The sequence below is a fragment of the Sus scrofa genome, chromosome 16, assembly GCF_054392235.1.
Source record: "Sus scrofa isolate SSC_HxYL_T2T_F1_AM1 chromosome 16, Sscrofa_HxYL_maternal_Yorkshire_Landrace_v2.0, whole genome shotgun sequence".
In the NCBI taxonomy this organism is placed as follows: Eukaryota; Metazoa; Chordata; class Mammalia; order Artiodactyla; family Suidae; genus Sus; species Sus scrofa.
In genome coordinates this window covers 52,562,966-52,577,455 of record NC_139398.1, presented here as the reverse complement: position 1 = coordinate 52,577,455, position 14,490 = coordinate 52,562,966, and the positions used below count along the sequence as shown (strand labels likewise).

The 14,490-nt window shown below is 39.8% G+C and overlaps 1 long non-coding RNA gene across 6 annotated transcripts in view; it reads right to left on the bottom strand.

The window, feature by feature from the left end:
• Positions 1 to 14,490, bottom strand: part of LOC102167681 (uncharacterized) — a 310,638-nt gene that overhangs the window by 17,361 nt on the left and 278,787 nt on the right. For 5 of the 6 annotated variants that reach the window (XR_014831400.1, XR_014831402.1, XR_014831399.1 and 2 more), the window contains 2 exons: positions 1,346 to 1,605; positions 408 to 680 (listed from right to left, as the gene is read on the bottom strand). This is a non-coding gene — a long non-coding RNA (uncharacterized LOC102167681). Of the gene's footprint in view, positions 1 to 407; positions 681 to 1,345; positions 1,606 to 4,179; positions 4,324 to 14,490 lie in introns of all 6 variants that reach the window. The other variant, XR_014831403.1, reaches the window with a different exon arrangement.

Genomic DNA, 14,490 nt, shown 5'->3' with positions numbered 1-14,490 from the left:
ATCAAACAAGATCAAGAGAACAATGTTCTACAAAATATCTCACCAGGACCTCTCAAAACTGTCAAGATCATTAAAGACAAGAAAGTCAAACTGTCAAAGCCAAGAGGAATGTAAAGACAACTAACTAAATGTTATGTGGTGTCCTAGATGGGATCCTGGAACAGAAAAAGAACCTTAGGTGTAAACTAAGGAAATCTAAGTATTGACTTAATAACAATGTTTCAATATTGGTTCATCAGTTGGGACAAGTGGACCCAAGTAATGTAAAATGTTATTAATAGGGGAAACTGGGCATGGAACTCTCTGTACAATTTTCACAATTTTTATCTAAATCTAAAACTTTTCTAAAATTTAAAGTTCCTTAAAATGAAAGAAGAAATAGGAGGGAATCAAAAGACAAACTTTACCTGTTTCAAAATTCTGGCAGGCTCAGTCACCATTAGACCACACCTCTTCCCCAGTCAGCAGCAGCACGGCTCCTATCCAAAGACGCGCTCCAACTCAGTTCTTTAGAGAGATGACAAGAGTGACTGCTTCACCTTCTCCACATGGAGCACAGAAAGCACCCAGATTCACTGTCCCATCATATATACAGGCATTGGGGCATAGAACCAATGGCCTCTTCAGGCTCTGGATGAACTCAGGCACATTCCTAATCCACTGTGAACTTGTTTCCTCATCTATAAAATGATAAAAAAATAATATTTAGCACATAGAGCTATTAAGATAATATATTGAGACTATATAAAAATGCTGACCACAGTGCCTGGCAGGTTATGATATGAAGTGTTATCATTCCATTCTTCCCAGATGTTCCAGGAGAGTCCAGGGGGGTAAACTCTATGCAGGAAAAACATACCTGCTCTCTAGAAGGTTCTTGCTAAAACCAAAGTAGATAGATACCATGGTAGTCATACTTTACATCAGACAGTGAATAGTCTAAAGGATTTGAACAGAGCCATCTGAGGAGCTCAAGTTGCAGTTTATTGTGGAACTGCTTTCAGAGGCTGGACATTTAGAAAGGAAGCTACACAAATGTTAAGGCCTCACATTTACCCCAAGGCAAATCACTTGGCCATTTTCTGACTGGATTGGTTTCCATGGAATAGAGAAGCTCTGTTTTAATGTGTTCTAGCCAGTTTTCAGCCTACACAATGATTACAATCAGATCCAACCTGGTTTGAGTAGAATTTGCCAGTAGAATGTCATGAGACTGCAGAGCCAATTCTTTATTACTTTAATAAATCTTAACATATGACAACTACAGTTTGATCAATAACTAGCAGTGTTTTTGTAATTTTAACACAAAGAGCAATGGATTGTGTCTGGTATGATGTGTACTCACCATTTTGAGGTCATCCTGCTGATTGAGCATAATTTCATTCTCCCCACTGATGTTCACCAAGGTTCTCTTTTGTGACTGGTTGGTTCTTTGACCAGGTAGAGATGCCAGTGGAAGAGGCAGTCGTTGCTGGTTCTCTTTCCTTTCTGAGGACCAGAGGAGCAACTCCCTGTCTCCATTCAGCTGGGCAATTTCCTGGTGAGTGGAGAATCTCCTGGAAACCGCTGGCTGAGTTTCCAGTCATTGCAGGACCCGGCTGTTGCCTATTAAAAAGGTACAGAATGGAAGATCCCCACTGGATCATCAGGCAAAGGCCAAGCCATTGTTTGTCCTGCCATACAATCCTGTCTTCTAGAATTCTGGCACATTCTAATTTCTTTATAATTAAAAATTACATGTTTAGTAGGCATGCTGGTAAGTTCCTTTTAATATGTCTTTAACTGATCTCTGTATTTATTGTGAATCCACTGTGTCTAGCTAGCACCATGGTAGGAGACTTACATTATCTTCAGAAGCAGATCATTTATAATACATGTTTTGTTCTTTCTTTCAGCATCATCTCACAATTTTTACAATGGTTTCAGTGTTTCATATTTTAAGGTTTTCTTTGTTTCTCTTTCCTTTTATTTCTATCACATTATGTAGTTAGCTCTTTATTTAGAAGGGAAGTTAAAAAAGGAATTAAACAGTTATCTCATAAATTTTTTTTTCAATGTACAAGGATTTTTATTTTTATTTATTTTTATTTTTTTTTTATTATTTTCCCACTGTACAGCAAGGGGGTCAGGTCATCCTTAGATGTATACATTGCAGTTACAGTTTTTTCCCCCACCCTTTCTTCTGTTGCAACATGAGTATCTAGACATAGTTCTCAATGGTATTCAGCAGGATCTCCTTATAAATCTATTCTAGGTTGTGTCTGATAAGCCCAAGCTCCCGATCCCTCCCACTCCCTCCCCCTCCCATCAGGCAACCACAAGTCTCTTCTCCAAGTCCATGATTTTCTTTTCTGAGGAGATGTTCATTTGTGCTGGATATTAGATTCCAGTTATAAGTGATATCATATGGTATTTGTCTTTGTCTTTCTGGCTCATTTCACTCAGGATGAGATTCTCTAGTTCCATCCATGTTGCTGCAAATGGCATTATGTCATTCTTTTTTATCCATTGTGTATATATACCACATCTTCCGAATCCAATCATCTGTCGATGGACATTTGGATTGTTTCCATGTCCTGGCTATTGTGAATAGGGCTGCAATGAACATGCGGGTGCACGTGCCTCTTTTAAGTAGAGCTTTGTCCGGATAGATGCCCAAGAGTGGGATTGCAGGGTCATATGGAAGTTCTATGTATAGATTTCTAAGGTATCTCCAAACTGTTCTCCATAGTGGCTGTACCAGTTTACATTCCCACCAGCAGTGCAGGAGGGTTCCCTTTTCTCCACAGCCCCTCCAGCACTTGTTATTTGTGGATTTATTAATGATGGCCATTCTGACTGGTGTGAGGTGGTATCTCATGGTTGTTTTGATTTGCATTTCTCTTATAATCAGCGATGTTGAGCATTTTTTCATGGGAAAAGGAAAGTCTATTCAGCAAGCATTGCTGGGAAACCTGGACAGCTGTATGCAAAGCAATGAAACTAGAACACACCCTCACACCATGCACAAAAATAAACTCCAAATGGCTGAAAGACTTAAATATACGACAGGACACCATCAAACTCCTAGAAGAAAACATAGGCAAAACGCTCTCTGACATCAACATCATGAATATTTTCTCAGGTCAGTCTCCCAAAGCAATAGAAATTAGAGCAAAAATAAACCCATGGGACCTCATCAAACTGAAAAGCTTTTGCACAATAAAGGAAACCAAAAAGAAAACAAAAAGACAACTTACAGAATGGGAGAAAATAGCTTCAAATGATGCAACTGACAAGGGCTTAATCTCTAGAATATACAAGCAACTTATACAACCCAACAGCAAAAAAGCCAATCAAGCAATGGAAAAATGGGCAAAAGACCTGAATAGACATTTCTCCAAGGAAGATATACAGATGGCCAACAAACACATGAAAAAATGCTCAATATCTGATAAATTAATTAAAACACAAAAACAGTTTGGGTCCTTCTTGCTAAAGGAAAATTTCCAATAAGAATTTCCTACCTGCTCCGTTAGAGTTGATTAATTCTATTCTCAACTACTAGGGCAAGTGTAACCAGTGTTTACTGAGTACCTACTATATGCCAGTCACTCTATTAAGTGCTATACAGGCATCATTTTATTTGGAGTAGAGAAAGATTAGTTACAGTCATCAAAATTGACAATTTCTTTGGTTTTCAGGCAGTTGAATTTCACATTTCCCAGATTACACTCATAAGAAAAAACACCTGATCAATGCACTAATACATGACCTTGATGAGGGAAGTATTCTTCCACTGAATCTGGCATTTTTATATATTAGACTCACTAAGATTTGTTGAATTGACTATATAATCTCAATATTAAATCTTTATATCTACTCATCTTTATGTACAATGAAATCTTATGAAGAAAAGGTAAGTTAATACTAAAACTATTCAAAATGAATACAAGTGTTTTGGAATTGTTTCTGACATTTTGATTTACCTTTGTCCAGTATTTGGGTGTCTTGATAAGAAAATAAGGACTAGACCAAAATTTGAGTTACTTAAAGGATTAGGTAAGAGTACTATTTAAGTACTATTTTGGCTTCAAAAAGCACCAACTTTAAAAATGAAAGTTAAATGCCAGATAATGCTCTGCTTGCAGAAGTGTACACAGTCAATCAAGTTTTACCCCCTTGCAAAATCAGTCGCACCTGCTGATTATACACGATGGGCTCAGGTCACATCACATCACATACATGGAAGAAAACAAAGCCTTTGGTCATTTCACATTGCAGATGTAGAAGGCATTGGACTTCCCATGTGGCTCACAACATACTGCAGATGTACAGGGTAATCTGGGGAAGAAAAAGGATTAATACAGTTTTTCAATAAAACTATTAGAAACTTAATTTAACAAATACTTTTTTAGCACTGACTACATATAGGAAGGCCTGTCCTGCTCATCTTTGAAACTCTGGGGCTATAAAATGCTGATATTTAGCAAGTGAACAGTACATTATGGAGTTCCCGTTGTGGCGCAGCAGAAACAAATCTGACTAGGAACCATGAGGTTGTGGGTTCGATCCCTGGCCTCGCTCAGCAGGTTGAGGATCTGGCGTTGCCATGAGCTGTGGTGTAGGTTGCAGACGTGGCTTGGATCTGGTGTTTCTGTAGCTCTGGAGTAGGTCAGCAGCTGTGATTCCGATTGGACCCCTAGCCTGAGAACCTCCATATGCCATGGGTGCAGCCCTGAAAAGACAAAAGGCAAAAGACAAAAAAAAAAAAAAGTACATTATGGGTGAATGGAAGAATAAACATTTTACTGTATGGAAAAAGCTTACAAGGGAGTCAAGTGGTAAGACAAATACATAAAGAACTAATACTTAGAAAGCGATCACAACAAACAGTGTTATGAAAGTTTAGAAGTAGAGAACATAGTAAGTTGAAAATTAGGGTTACAGTTTTGGAACAATATAAGGTGAGCGAATTATAGGGAGTGATAAAAGGCAAGGCTTATAAATATAAATTGTCGCCTATGGTGGAGCCCTTCTTAGGCAACAGGGAATCACAATGGGACTTCAAAAGACATAACAACCTAAGTGAACAATCCGATGTTAAGAATAAGCCAGAGAGTTGTGTCAGGTGGATTTGAGGGGGAAGAAAACAGAGGTAGGAAGATAAGGAGGGGCTATTACAATTATATAGATAATAGGAAATGAGAGATTGAACTAGGGTGGACAGTAGGATGAGGAAAAGAAAAATCTTTCAAATATGTAGCAAAAGTAAGCCCTTTAGATTTTGTCTAATGAATGTACATAGAGTATTGTCTAAGGGAGATGGAGGAGAAATCCAAATTTGACATTGAGAAGAAGGTGATTTCCTTAAAACTAATATGTGGAAATGGGAGGAGTAGAGGAGGAGATAAGGTATTTACATTTTCTGTTAAAGATTCGAAATGTAGAGTAATTTAGTGAAAGGGAATTTCACTCTGAGCTAGAAAAGCCAGGGATGGTGAGAATTTGAGATAAGAGCTGAGATAGATAAAAAGATGAGACAAAATGTTATTGCTCAGAACAGTGAAGAACAACAGGCAAGTTAATATATATCTATATATGTTATTAACAGAAATTATTTAATCTGATTTATCTTGAGTTTATTGAAGCAATTAACTTAGATGGTAGGTCTACATAATGCCAAACACTGGAATATTGTGTAATAACCTAATAAACTACAAGGGTTTCATTTGTTTTATTTTTAATCCAGGAGTTTGAGATCATATAGTAATAGCTTCAGGATTTCACCTGTTTTTCATTTTAAGGTTTCAATCTCTTAGAAGATCCATCCTAGCAAAAGAGAGTATTAAGTGGCATCAATTTAGCCAGAAACTCATATGGAGATCATAAATTACACAAGAATATATATTTTGGGAGTTCCCATCGTGGCTCAGTGGTTAATGAATCTGACTAGCATCCATGAGGATGCAGGTCTGATCCCTGACCTTGCCCAGTGGGTTAAGGATCCAGTGTTGCTGTGAGCTGTGTTGTAGATCACAGATGGGGCTCAGATCCTGCATTGCTGTGGCTGTGGCATACACAGCCCTGCAACTCTGATTTGACCCCTAGCCTGGGAACCTTCATATGCTACAACCCCTAAAAAGAAAAAAAAAAAAGAATATATATTTTGGAAAATGTTACTTCAAGTGAAATTTTTGTTTAAGTCTGCCAGGAAAATTAAGATCACCTACAAAACAAAAGAAGATAAAAAATCAATTTTGTTCATTTTGGAAATAACATACTAAAATTCTAAATTATTTCTAGTGGGAAGGATCTTTCTAAAGTCAGAGAAATAAGTGAAATGATCATAAAAAAAGAAAGCAGTGAATCCTCTTTTCTTCATTCTGACATTGATAAATGGTCAATTCTGAGAGAAAAAAAACTCAAAACTGTTTTGCATAAACAAGATGAACTCTGCCAACATCTTATCATTGGGATTAGTAAAAACATGTCATCGCTGCTTTTAAACCTGTATTTTGTTTAATGCTAAAGGTAAAATTTTACTGTTTTTGTCACAGATCAAAGGATCTATGGAAGCTGTACACACTGTCTTCAGGAGAATGTGCAACTTCAAATAGACAATGAATTTGCATAAATGGACTCCTAGATAACAACCCTTGCTATAAAAACCATTCTACTCCTAAAAGTAGCAATGCAAACAAAGCTTTCATTTGCAATTACTAAGTGAATGTAAATATGTCTTTTATAGTATTTGACATGCTGTCTACACAAGTTGCTATACTTTTCTCAAAACATATATTTCGCAGTGCCCCCATGACTTTGCTTCACCACTGCAGGGCATCTCAGCACAGTTCAGTTTAGGAACTGCACCTCCAAGGCCAACCATGATGTCTGCAATATATGGAACCCTGGTGGATTGAATTAGGTCCTATTTTATTTGTGGATCATTAGATAGAGATTTATCTCATGTCTCAGGCTCACACATAGCTTTTATACAGAATATATGTTTCTTTAAATATGTAGTATTAGAAGAATTATTATCACAAAGTCAAAGTTAACTGAAGACCAGATGACATTGGATTGATATTATCAAATACTATCCCAAGATAGTTTAAAGTTTCAGTATCAGATTGCTTTACATCCTTCTTAGTGATACTATATCTTTGTAAAGCTGGGTTTTGGCAGTTGCTGTGATGAAAATCAATGTGTAATAGGAAATGATGGTGGGGACTTCCAATCAGATTCCAAGATTGGTTGATTGATTGATTGATTTTTAGGGCTGCAGGTGGGTCATATGGAAGTTCCCAGGCTAGTGCAAATCAGAGCTATAGATACTGGCTACGCCATGGCCAGAGCAATGCCAGATCTGAGCTGTGTCTGCAGCCTACACCACAGCTCACAGCAATGCTGGATCCTTAATCCACTGAGCAAGGCCAGGGATCAAAACTGCATCCTCATGGATACTGGTTGGATTCATTTCTGCTGTGTCATGATGTGAACTCCCCAGATTCCAAGATTTAAGAAGTCTGCAATGACCAACAAGCATACATGTCCTACTAGTAAGTAACTGTGGTTATTTAAAAATAAATAGAGATGGGATCAAGATGGCAGAGTTGAAGAACTGGAGCTCACCTTTTTTCATAAAAGCAACAACATTACAACCAACTGCTGAACAACCTTCAACAAAATAGAATGGAAACTGTCAAAAAAGATATCCTACTCCAGAAGACAAAGAGGAGGCCACATCAAGATGGTAGCAGGGGCGATTACATGATTTAAACAACCCCATACCACCAGTCTGGGTGGCTCACAGACTGGAAAGTAACTATATCACAGAGGCTCACCAAGGGAGTAAAAGTTCTGGGTCCCATGTCAGGTTCCTATGCTTGGGGATCTGCCATTGGGAGGAGGGGCCCCTGAAGCATTTGGCATTGAGGATCAGCAGGGCTTGTGCACAGCAACTCCACAGGACTGGGGGAAATTGAGGCTCTACTCTTGAAAGGCACACACAGGCTTTCACATGCACTGGGTCCCAGGGCAAAGCAGAGACTCCACAGGAATCTGGGGCAGACCTGCCTGTGGTTCTTGGAGGATCTCCTGGAGAAACAGGGGATGACTGTGGCTACTTGTGGGGGAAGCAAAGGTCTCAGGAATAAATATCAGTGTGAACTCCTCTAGAGGTGGCTATTCTGGAAAAATCTGGCCACATCCATCCAGGCTGAGAAGCCCCAGGCCAAACAACAAACTGGATGGGAATGAAGCCCCACCCATCAGCAAAAAGGCTGTCTAAAGATTCCCCCAGGCACACAGCCACCTCTAATCACACCCAAAGACAAAGCCCCACCCACCAGAGAGATAAAAATAAGCTCTACCTACCAGTGGGCAGGAGGAGTCCCTCCCATCAGGAAGCCTGCAGCAAGCCCCCACATCAAATCCAGCCACAAGGGGGCAGACATCAGAAGCAAGAGAGGTTACAACCCTACTGTCTGCAAAAAGGATACTACACCAAAAATCTATACAAAAGGAAAAGGCAGAGAATAATGACTGAGATAAGGGAACAACAACAACAACAACAAAAAAAAGGCTAAGTGATCTAGAGATTACCAACCTCTATGAAAAAGACTTTAAACTAATGATAGTAAATGTGAGTCAGGATCTTGGAAATAAACTGGAGGCAAAGATTGATAAATTATAAGAAACACTGAGCAAAGAAATAGAAGATTTAAAGATTAAGCAAGCAAAGATGAAAAATACAGTAACTGAAATAAAAAAATGGAGAGAGGACAAGATGGCGGAGGAGTAGGGGGACATGCTCGCCCTCTCCCACAAACACAACAGAAAAAGCACATCTACAGAATAAATGACTCGCACAGAACAGCAACCAATTGCTGGCAGAGGAACCTAAATTCCAATAACAGCAAGAAGTTCATGACATTACTGGGCAGAACGGGAGAAAAGAGGAGAGTGAGAAAAGGTGAATCCGAGCGGGATGGGTGCTCCCGAAAGGGAACTGAGGAGGAGAAAGGGATCCCACACCCTGGAAAGTCACCTACACGGGGGAAAGATCAAACGAACTGGAGGAATCTCCAGATGCAGAGAAGAGTGTAGCAGTAAGTTGGAGTACGGAAAAGCCGATCAAGAACCGAACGGACCATCTGAACTATGGGCACAGTCACCAAAAACTGAGACGCCTGGGTGGGGGCTGGGCACCGAGACCTCGGCCCCAGAGGTTAGTCTGCGAGAAGGGGCTGGGGGGGCAGGGTGGGGCAGAAGCTGCTTGGGAGGTCTAGAAACCATTTGACGGGGCAGAGACTGCCTGGGAGACTAGAAAACAAAGCTGTCACAGAGAAAGGGAGCAATACTCTAGGGGTGGGGAAGTAGAAAGCTGCATCAGAGGGAACCTGGGAGAAGAGCCTGGTCTGCGCCCGTGCTGGGGAGGGGAGAGAAGAAGGGGTGGGTCCCCATAGAATACCCCCCACGCCATAGCAAGCTTACAGGCCCGCTAGCTAGCTGAAAGCTGTGCTTCCCAGTGCATCCCCTCCCCCCACCCCCACCACCCCCACGCTCTCGCGGAACCTGGGGCTGCCTGCCATCCAGGAGGGCTGGCCTCAACAATTGCCTGAAGCCTACCACCGCAGGGGCTGTCCCTGCACAGGCCTGCTTGCCCTTTGGAGGGGCTACACTTCCGAAGAGCAGCACCAACCACCACCAGCCCCCGAGAAAAGGCCTGCAGCCCAGAAAAGCTAGAACAAGCCTAGCCAGGCCGTGAATAGATCTGCCTAATTCTCAGTTTTTCTGAGTCAGGCTGCCCCAGGGAGGAGCCTCTTGGGTTTCCAACAGCCCTGCTACCCGCCCAAGCCCCCAGGGGATGCCCCACTCCCACGGAATAGCTGCTTAGCACCACCAGCCCCCTGGAGGACCCCCTGCAGCCCAGAAAAGCTGCAACAAGCTCGGCCAGACTGTGAAAAGATCCGCCTACATTCGCAGGCTGTCCTTCTGAATTGGGCTGCCCTAGGGACGAGCCTCTTAGGTTCCCAGGGACCCAGATAGCTGCTCCAGCCCACAGGGGGTGCTGCACTCCTGAGGAACAGCTGTCCAACACCGCCAACCCCCTGCAAGAACCCCACAGCCTAAAAACACCAGAGCAAGCTCTGCATGACCAAGTGAAATCTGCTACCATCGTGGTGTGGACCTCCCAGTCCTGTCTGCCCTCGGGAAGTCCTCCTTTGCTTCAAAGAGGCCCTGTTAGCCCCATCAACACTCCAGAAAAGCCACACTGCCTCAAAAAAGATTGACCAACAACGCCAGCCCTTAAGAAATATTCCACGGCAGTGACAAGGCAAACACTGCCCGATAACGGAGAGTACAACTCCCTCAGGAGAAAGAAAACGACAAGCAAGATGAAGAAGCTGAGAAACCACCCCCAGTCAAACCAACAGGAGAACTCACCTAAAACAGTCAACAATGAAACAGATCTCGGCAGTCTGACAGACCTGGAATTCAAAAGAGAAATAGTGAAAATACTGAAGGAATTAAGAGAAGATATGAACAGTAATACAGATACCCTCAGAAAGGAACTAGAACATATAAGGAGGAGCCAAGAAAAACTAGAACATTCATTTGCAGAGATGCAAACTGAACTAGGGGCAGTAAAAACCAGAATGAATAATGCAGAAGAACGAATCAGTGATATGGAAGATAGAATAATAGAAATCACTCAATCGGGTCAACTGACAGCAAACCGAATCAAAAAACTGGAAAGCAATATAAGAGACCTATGGGATAATATAAAGCGGGCCAATCTACACATAATAGGAATTCCAGAAGGAGTAGAAAAAGATAAGGTAATGGAAAATATATTTGAAGAAATTGTCGATGGAAACGTCCCAAATCTAAAGGATACTGGGTTCAAGATACAAGAAGTACAGAGGGCCCCAAACAAACTGAACCCAAACAGACCCACACCAAGACACATCATAATAAAAATGGCAAAAGTTAGTGATAAAGAGAGGATCCTAAAGGCAGCAAGAGAAAAACAGAATGTTACCTACAAGGGAACCCCCATAAGAATATCAGCTGATTTCTCTACAGAAACACTACAGGCCAGGAGGGAATGGCAAGAGATATTTAAAGTGCTAAAAGGAAAAAATATGCAACCTAGAATACTCTATCCAGCAAGAATATCATTTAAAATAGAAGGGGAAATCAAAATTTTTCCCAACAAACAAAAACTTAAAGAATACAGCAACACAAAACCCAGGTTAAAGGAAATATTGAAAGGGCTTCTCTAAACCAAAAAGAAAGGAAGGAAAGGGAAGAAAAAAGAAAAGAAAAAAACAAAGAAGAAGAAGAGGAAGACCTAGGATTGAGGAAACTGCAATCAGAGAGCAGTCACTCAAATAAGCCAGCATACAGATTTAATCATGAACATGCTTCAAACAAAATAAAATTAAAAAGAAAAAATAAAAAAGAGTCATCAAAACCATAAAATGTGGGCAAGGGATGTTAGGAAGTAAATAACCCTTTTTGTTTGTTTGTTTGTATGTTTCTCTTCTTAATTTTAATATAGTAATGAAGTGTTTGAACTTACAGGACCATCAGGCTAAAACACACAATTATGGGAAGGGGTCAGCATACTTAAAAAACAGGGCAACCACAAGCCAAAACCAAATATTGCATTTGCAAAAAATGAAAAAAAAATACACTCAAGCAGATAATAACAGGAGACCATCCAACCAAAAAAAAAAAAAAAAAAAAAAAAAGAAAGGAAGAATGGAGAACCATAGAATCAACTGGAACACGAGGTTCAAATGTCAATAAATAATCATCTATCAATTATCACCTTAAATGTCAATGGACTGAATGCCCCAATCAAAAGACACAGAGTGGCTGAGTGGATAAAAAGGCAAAAACCTTCAATATGCTGCCTACAAGAAACTCACCTTAGGACAAAAGATACATATAGATTGAAAGTGAAAGGGTGGGGAAAAATATTTCACGCCAATAGACATGACAGAAAAGCAGGAGTCGCAACACTCATATCAGACAAAATACATTTTAAAACAAAATACATAAAGAAAGACACTACTTAATGATTAAGGGATCCATCCAAGGAGAGGATGTTACTATCGTCAACATATATGCCCCAAATACAGGAGCACCCAGATACACACAACAAATATTAACAGACATAAAGGGAGATATTGATGAGAATACAATCATAGTAGGAGACCTTAATACCCCCCTCACATCAATGGACAGATCCTCTAGACAGAAAACCAATAAAGCAACAGAGATCCTAAAGGAAACAATAGAAAAGTTAGACTTAACTGATATCTTCAGGACACTAAATCCAAAAAAAGCAGAATACACATTCTTCTCAAATGCTCATGGAACATTCTCAAGAATCGACCACATATTGGGACACAAAGCGAATCTCAATAAATTTAGGAGCATAGAAATTATCTCAAGTATCTTCTCTGACCACAACGGCATGAAACTAGAAATCAACCACAGGAAAAGAAATGAGAAAAAACCTACTACATGGAGACTAACCAACATTCTACTAAAAAACCAGTGGGTCAATGAGGAAATCAAGAAGGAAATTAAAAACTACCTTGAAACAAATGATAATGAAGACACAACCTCTCAAAATCTATGGGATGCTGCAAAAGCAGTGCTCAGAGGGAAATTTATAGCAATCCAGGCCTTTCTCAAAAAAGAAGAAAGATCCCAAATTGACAACTTAACCCTCCACCTAAACGAATTAGAAAAAGAAGAACAAAAAAGTCCTAAGGTCAGCAGAAGGAAGGAAATTATAAAGATCAAAGAAGAAATCAATAAAATAGAGACTCAAAAAAAATAGAGAAAATTAATAAAACCAAGAGCTGGTTCTTTGAAAAGGTGAACAAAATTGACAAACCCCTGGCCAGACTCACTAAAAAGAGGAGAGAAAGAACCCAAATCACCAAAATTATAAATGAAAAAGGAGAAATCACAACGGATACAGCAGAAATACAAAAAACCATAAGAGAATACTATGAACAACTATATGGCAACAAGTTTGACAATCTGGAAGAAATGGACAATTTTCTAGAATCTTATAGCCTGCCAAAACTGAATCAAGTAGAAACAGACCAACTGAACAGACCCATCACTAGAAATGAAATTGAAGAGGTCATAAAATCACTCCCTACAAATAAAAGTCCAGGACCAGATGGCTTCAGAGGTGAATTCTATCAAACACATAAAGAGGAATTGGTGCCCATCCTCCTTAAACTCTTTCAAAAGGTTGAAGAAGAAGGAATACTCCCAAAGACATTCTATGAGGCCACCATCACCCTCATTCCAAAACCAGAGATACCACCAAAAAAGAAAACTATCGCCAAATATCATTGATGAATATAGATGCAAAAATTCTCAACAAAATCTTAGCCAACCGAATCCAACAACATATCAAAAAAAATTATACACCATGACCAAGTTGGGTTCACCCCGGGTTCACAAGGATGGTTCAACATATGCAAATCAATCAGCATCTTACACCACATTAACAAAAAAAAAAGTCAAAAATCATATGATCATCTCAATAGATGCAGAAAAAGCATTTGACAAAGTCCAACATCCATTCATGATCAAGACCCTCGCCAAAGTGGGTATAGAGGGAACATTCCTGAATATAATCAAAGCCATTTATGATAAACCCACAGCAAATATAATCCTCAATGGGGAAAAACTAAAAGCCTTCTCACTCAAATCTGGAACAAGACAGGGATGCCCACTCTCACCACTGCTCTTCAACATAGTTTTGGAAGTCTTAGCCACAGCAATTAGACAAACAAAAGAAATAAAAGGCATCCGTATAGGAAGAGAAGAGATCAAACTGTCACTGTATGCAGATGACATGATACTATACAGAGAAAACCCTAAGGACTCAACCCCAAAACTACTTGAACTGATTAATCAATTCAGCAGAGCAGCAGGATATAAGATTAACATTCAGAAGTCAGTCACATTTCTGTATAGCAGCAATGAAACATTAGAAAAGGAATACAAAAATACGATACCTTTTAAAATTGCACCTCACAAAATCAAATACCTCAGAATACACCTGACCAAGGAGGTAAAGGACCTATATGCCGAGAACTATAAAACTTTAATCAAAGAAATCAAAGAAGATGTAAAGAAATGGAAAGATATTCCATGTTCCTGGATTGGGAAAATCAATATTGTAAAAAAGGCCATGCTACCCAAAGCAATCTACAGATTCAATGCAATCCCTATCAAATTACCCCTGAAATTTTTCACAGAATGAGAACAAACAATCCAAACATTTATATGGAACATCAAAAGACCCAGAATCGCCAAAGCAATCCTGAGAAACAAAAACCAAGCAGGAGGCATAACTCTCCCAGACATCAAGAAATACTACAAAGCCACAGTCATCAAAACAGTGTGGTACTGGTATCAAAACAGACAGACAGACCAATGGAACAGAATAGAGAATCC